At 41.9% G+C, this 7,009-nt stretch overlaps 1 pseudogene; it reads left to right on the top strand.

Annotated features, from left to right (window-relative positions):
- The first annotated feature begins 5,599 nt into the window (after positions 1 to 5,599).
- Positions 5,600 to 6,556, top strand: LOC127118920 (protein ANTHESIS POMOTING FACTOR 1-like; annotated as a pseudogene).
- Positions 6,557 to 7,009: the final 453 nt, after the last annotated feature.

The raw sequence follows: 7,009 nt of genomic DNA, 5'->3' as shown, positions 1-7,009 counted from the left end.
TAAGTGGAGATGTGTTGTATAAGCGAAGCTATGATTCAGTATTGCTCAAATGCGTAGACAGACGCGAAGTCGAGCAAATTATAACAGATGTGCATGAAGGGTCGTTTGGGACACATTCCAGTGGACATTTAATGGCTAAAAGGATCCTCAGAGCAGGATACCACTGGTTGACCATGGAAACAGACTGCTTCCGTCACGTGCAGACTTGTCACAAATGCCAAATTTATGCTGACAGGATACACGTGCCTCTGGTACCTCTCAATGTCATTTCATCGCCATGGTCGTTCGCTATGTGGGGCATCAATGTGATCGGCCGTATTGAACCGACTGCTTCGAATGGGCATATGTTCATCCTGGTCGCCTTCGACTATTTTACCAAATGGGTAGAAGTTGTGCCGTACGCAAACGTCACCAAACAAGTGGTAGCCCGCTTCCTGAAACGTGACATCATCTGCCGCTATGGGATTCCTAACAAGATCATCACCGATAATGGTTTGAATCTTAACAACAAGATGATGAAAGAATTGTGCGAGAGTTTCAAGATCGAACACCATAATTCTTCACCTTATCGACCAAAGATGAATGGTGCAGTGGAAGCAGCCAATAAGAACATAAAGAAAATTGTTCAGAAGATGGTGAAGACATATAAGGATTGGCACGAGATGTTGCCTTTCGCACTGCATGGCTATCGTACTTCGGTACGAACCTCGACCGGGGCAACCCCGTTCTCTCTGGTATACGGTATGGAAGTAGTCCTCCCAATTGAGGTTGAGATCCCCTCGCTAAGAATCCTATAAGACGTCAAACTGGACGAAGCAGAATGGATTCAGGCCAGACTCGATCAGCTGAACCTCATCGAAGAGAAACGCATGACAGCCTTGTGCCACAGACAACTCTATCAGAAGCGGTTGAAGGCGGCTTTCGATAAGAAAGTACGTCCCAGGAATATCCAGGTTGGCGACCTGGTACTCAAAAAGATCCTGCCTATCCACACAGACCCTCGGGGAAAGTGGACACCCAATTACGAAGGACCATATGTCGTGAGGAAGGTTTTCTCAGGCAGAGCCCTGACCCATAAATGCGAACGCAGTCAAAAAATATTATGCCTGATATGTGACCCGCTAAGTTGGTTACCCCAAGGGGTAACTTAGGCAAAAATGGGCATCCCGGTGGACCGCAAAAAGAAAAAGTTCCAGGCAAAAATTAGGGATATAAAACAAAAGAATTGAAAACCCGCTAAGTTGATCCTCTCCCAAAGGGACAACTTAGGCAAAAAAGGGTATCCCGCTAGGTCGAAAACCCGAAAGGGCGGTCTAGGCAAAAGTTAGGGATTGATAGGCAAGACTGCATATTGTTCAGGGGTTGTGGATATGTCCTCCCAAGCAATGGAAACCCGAACGGAGGGATCAATCCAGTCACTGTCGACTGGGGCAAAGTGTGAAGATTCAGAAAGTATAACAGCTATAGCATGATTTGACCTTAATGGAAATCCGAGATTTTCCTACTGCCAAGTTGTTTTCATGCAATTACCTCATTTAGGAGTTGCTTCCTTATTGTAAACGCCCATTTACGGGCCCGTTTTCAATCAATAAAATCTTCATTCAGAATCTCCTCGTTTTTTTTCCTTTTTGCTTGTGTGCGAAATATAACTGTTATTTCTATATAAACAACGCATTGAAAATTTTGGGGATAACAACAGTAACGCTGAAATGAAAATTCGATTTTTACGTTGATCACAGAGTGTCTAAAGGTAACCATGATGCCCATTTTTGTTGCATACATAGCACGAAGATCGCCCTCAGATCTGTGAGACTACGACCAAGGAGATTTGTCATTCGCCTTGGTAGTCCCCCCGTGTGTTCATGCGCCAGTCTGGGTATCAAAGGGTTCACAGCAGGCCCTTTCTTCCAACAGTAGTGGGTGGGCGAGAAGTCGGGAAGTCATGCGAGATGCAGCTCACACCCCATAAATCAGAAGCCTTGTAACCCGAGCAGATGTGTCGCTATTCAGAGCACACCACGCCCAAACTTGGGGCATCCGTAGACCCACATACCATTGCATAAGCCTGTCATGCATAATTCATATCATCTTATGCATATCATTTGATATAATCATAAAGCTCTCTAAACAAGAAAGAAACAAGTCCAAAACTCTCTTGGCACTACTCAATAGCCCATTTCCGTCAGCACTTTCCTGGAATCCAACCTGGTGGATAAACCCTCTTTCAGTACCCTGCGGCGTTCGGTCCTAGTCGGGAGAACCGTTTGTAAGTCCAGTTCCATTGGCCAAACCATACCCCATCCGTTTCAAACATAAACAATATCAGACCTTCCTGTGTGTCTTTGCAAGTTGAACATGTTGACCAAGCCTTCCATTCGCTTTAGAGTGAGTCATATGGCTATAACATGTTTCTTCCCTTTCCGATAAGGTTAACTTCGGAAATTTTCTTCTCTTCCTGATAAGGTTAACTTTCAGGATCCACTCCTTCTCTTTCCGATAAGGTTAAATTCGGAAACCCGTTTTCATCTCTTCTCCCCCCGATAAGGTTAACTTCGGGATCCATTTCTTCTCTTCCTGATAAGGTTAACTTCAGGATCCATCTCTTCTCTTCCCGATAAGGTTAACTTCGGGATCCGTTTCTTGTCTTCCTGATAAGGTTAACTTCAGGATACTTCTTTTCTCTCCCTGATAAGGTTAACTTCAGGATCCATCTCTTCTCTTCCCGGTGAGGTTAACTTCGGGATCCGTTTCTTGTCTTCCTGATAAGGTTAACTTCAGGATACCCTTCTTCTCCTTCCGATAAGGTTAACTTCGAAAATCTGTATCCCCCTTCTTCTCTCCCTGATAAGGTTAACTTCAGGATCCATTTCTTCCCTTTCCGATAAGGTTAACTTCGGAACTCCCTTTCTCGTGTCTTCTCTTCCCGATAAGGTTAACTTCGGGACTCCCCCTATGTCCTTCTCCAGTTCCAATAAGGTCAACTTTGGAATGTTTCCCCAACGATGTAGTCATTTTTTCTCTTCCTAATAAGGTTAACTTCGGGACCATTTTCTTCCCTTTCCGATAAGGTTAAATTCGGAAATCCGTTTTCATCTCTTCTCCCCCCGATAAGGTTAACTTCGGGATCCATTTCTTCTCTTCCTGATAAGGTTAACTTTGGGATCCGTTTCTTGTCTTCCTGATAAGGTTAACTTCAGGATACTTCTTTTCTCTCCCTGATAAGGTTAACTTCAGGATCCATCTCTTCTCCCCCGATAAGGTTAACTTCGGGATCCATTTCTTCCCTCCTGGTAAGGTTAACTTCAGGATACTTCCCTTCTCTCCTCGATAAGGTTAACTTCAGGATCCATTTCTTCTCTTTCCGATAAGGTTAACTTTGGAGCCCCTCCCTTTACCCTTCTCTTCTCCTTTCGATAAGGTTAACTTCGGAACCCATCCCTCAGCAAATACAAATTGTGTTTGGCTTCTCTCCCTTTCTTTCTTCCCAGTCATAAACAAAAAATAAAGTCCAGGTTCCATATGGTAAACCATGTTTCAAAATATTTCACTTGTTCCCCCCCGACGGAAAAATATTCTCAGTGCTTACCAGAGAGTTTCGGAAAACGAAAAAATGAAAAGCTTGCTAAAAAAAACAGAGACCCTGTTGAAAAGGAGAGATCAGTCTTATTGCATCAGCATCATGCACATGTCATGCATCCCTAACCTGCCGTAAATATCCTTCAACCAGATAACATTTCAATCCCCAACAACTGACTGCACAAGAGCTAGTTTGTCCATCCTACATCTCAGTGAAGAATTTCTTTGTGACCTATCTTCACATTTCATTTGTTCTTAGTGAGCAAATTTTTTGATATTTTAATATTTAATCCTCTCCTACCTTGAATGTCCGGAAGTTGTTGTTATCCGTGCATTCAGGTTTGAGAAGATTAAATAGGGGCAGCTGTCATACCCCAAAATTCACCCTACCTTTCACAAGTTCATCTAGGTCACTAACCCTGAGCATTCGCATATCTTGATAAGCATTCATCTCATCTACATATCCATCGTATCATAACGCATTCCACTTGCATTTGAAAAAGGCATGAAATCATGGGTTCAAGGGTGTTCACCAGGGAGCGTAGTGGAAACCCTAATTCAGGGAGGTTGCGTCTGATTCGTTTGGTTCATTAAATGATCCAGTTGTTTGTTCAAGATTCTTGGTTCTGATCCTTTGGTTAGAATTCATTCAAGGTGCTACAGTCAGTTGCTTGGTTGAGTATTCATTTGCTTGGTGGTGTCTGTGTGGATTTCAAGTCTTGGATTGACATGTTTTATTTTAGTTTAAGGACATTGGGATTTTCGATTGTATCTGTATTCGTTCCACCCAAAAATACACATTGTTGCCTAAGTTGATTTTTGGTCAATTGTTGACTTTTTGGTCAACCAGTTGACCAAAGTCAACCATCTAACCCATATCCACATCTGTCCATAATCCAATTCTAATCAATAATCCAATTATCCATACATTACATCCATATCCAATTTCAAGTTCATTTATCCATTTACCAATCCAATTCCATTTTAAATTCATTATCCAAATTAAAACCCATCAAAATCCATTTCTAATTCATAACCAAATTACCATTCTAATTATCCAATTAATCCAATATCCAACTAAACCCATTTTAACAAATGTCAATTAATCATTTAACTCCAAAACAATTATCCAAAGACATATCCAAATCCAAGAAATCCTAAGCCATCCAAATAGAAGTCATTTCTAATTAACATTGCTACCATTCAAATTACCAAGTTTTAGTAAGACATTCACATGGTAATTAATACAGTTTTTTTTTCTCTCAATCTATACTATACATAAACAGTCCATAGCATATCAAGTCCACACTCCCAAACACCTCTAAATGAATCCTACTTCATGACAGAACACCAAAATTCTGCATGATGCTGCATCAAAATTCTGCATGAGGAACACCAAAATTCTGCATGATGCTGCATCATAATTCTGCATGAGAAGCACCAAAATTCTGCATGATGCAACACCAAAATTCTGCATGATACTGCATCAAAATTCTGCATGATAAAAGACAAAATTCTGCATAATAAAAGATAAAATTCTGCATGATGCTGCATCAAAATTCTGCATAAGAAGCACCAAAATTCTGCATAATTCTGCACCAAAATTCTGCATAATGGTGCATCAAAATTCTGCATAATAAGCATCAAAATTATGCATAATTCTGCACCAAAACCTGCATAAATTCAAAACAAAACAATAATCAAGACTGCTTCTAACTTCCCTCACCATAACTCAGTTCAAACTTATGCTTTCATCACCTCCAACATAATCTAATCCAATGCAAGCCTTACAACATGCCGACCATAGCTCCGTAACAAAGACCGTAAACCGTTAGCCTGCAAAAACACAATATAAATCAACCTTTTCCAACATTAAGCCATTTGAATCCACAGCACAACAGTGGAAAGAAGTTGAAAACAGAAGCAAGAAACGGAAATCGAAAACAAAAGAAACAAAGGAGTGTGAGAAGTTGAGTCATTCACCGATTGTGCGCGTCTTTGCTCAGCTCTCAGTTCATTGTCAAGGATGACAATATCACCTTCAAAGCTCGACAACAACATCGTCCGCACCAGGTCTAATGGAGCAATTTTCTCCGACTTTGTTGGGAAGATGTATTCATTTGGTTTCCATCGTAAGGATGATTCACTTGTCACAGCTAGTGAGGATGACTTAGTGCGCCTCTAGGACATTGCTAATGCTAAGTTGTTGAAGACCACTTATCATAAGAAACAGGGTACTGATCAAATTTGCTTTACTAATCACCCAAGTTCTGTCATATGCTCTTCAAGGTACAGTTGGGACTCTACTGGAGAATCGTTGTGGTATCCATCACAGTATGATAACCGCTGTCCATGGTGCTTCGAAGGGCATAAACCGAGAGTTCGTTTCGATCCGCATGTCTCCTATCAACGATAGCTTCAGGCCTGGTCTTTGCCGTAGCAACGGAAGAGGAAGCTATAAAGCTGATTTATTCACACTCATACGACAAGGGTCCCTTCGACACTGTTCTCGTGGGCGGTGATAAAACTGAAGTTTGTGATATTAAATTCAGCAATGATGGAAAATCAATGCTTGTGTCTGCAACTAATAATATACGTGTTCTTGATGCATATGGAGGAGATAAGCACTGTGGGTTCAGTTTGGAACCACCTCATGGCACCTCAACAGAGGCAATATTTACCCCAGATGGGAAGTATGTAGTGACAGGTTCAGAAGGCGGGACCATGCACTCTTGGAGTATTGACAGGAAAAGTGAGGTAGCATGCTGGAGTAGCCATATTGGCGCGCCTTGGTGTTTGGAAAGAGGTCCTCGGCGAGCCATGTTTGTAGCTGCCTCAACTGTTCTCACATTTCGGATACCAAACAATTGAACCAAAGTTGTTGGCAGTGTGAGCATGAGTGGCGGCAAGATATTTCAGTCGCTACCAAGTGGCTATCAGCGGTGTCTCCGTACAGGTGGATTTTACCCAAATCCGGTGTTCCTGCCAATTCAAAGTCAGTGTCTGAGAAAAAACTTTACTTCACCAACATTTAACACAAACCACAACAGCGACTATACATCACCTTCGTTCCTATTCAGCAGCATACAAGGCATGACGCAACCATACCGGCTTCACGATATCTTCTCGCATATGTGAACTATCATACAACTTCTACACAACCATCAAAACTAGGTCATTCACCTACAATAAGAGGATTGCAAAGACAGACATATGAGCTTCATCCGTCATATTCCGTAATAGTATCCATGACAATTCACCTTGTTGCAACTTCACCAAGACCTTATTAATCCAGCGGAACCAATGAAGTTCTACACATGCACCAAGCTGCAAAACACCAAAACAAAACGCATCAATGGCGTATCGAATAAGACAAGCGCAAGCTCAAAACGGCAACATGTACGAGCTAACCGAAATGCAGCTACCAGAAGGC

Source organism: Lathyrus oleraceus, chromosome 2, assembly GCF_024323335.1.
Source record: "Lathyrus oleraceus cultivar Zhongwan6 chromosome 2, CAAS_Psat_ZW6_1.0, whole genome shotgun sequence".
Taxonomy (NCBI): domain Eukaryota; kingdom Viridiplantae; phylum Streptophyta; class Magnoliopsida; order Fabales; family Fabaceae; genus Lathyrus; species Lathyrus oleraceus.
This window is presented reverse-complemented; position numbering and strand designations above follow the sequence as displayed.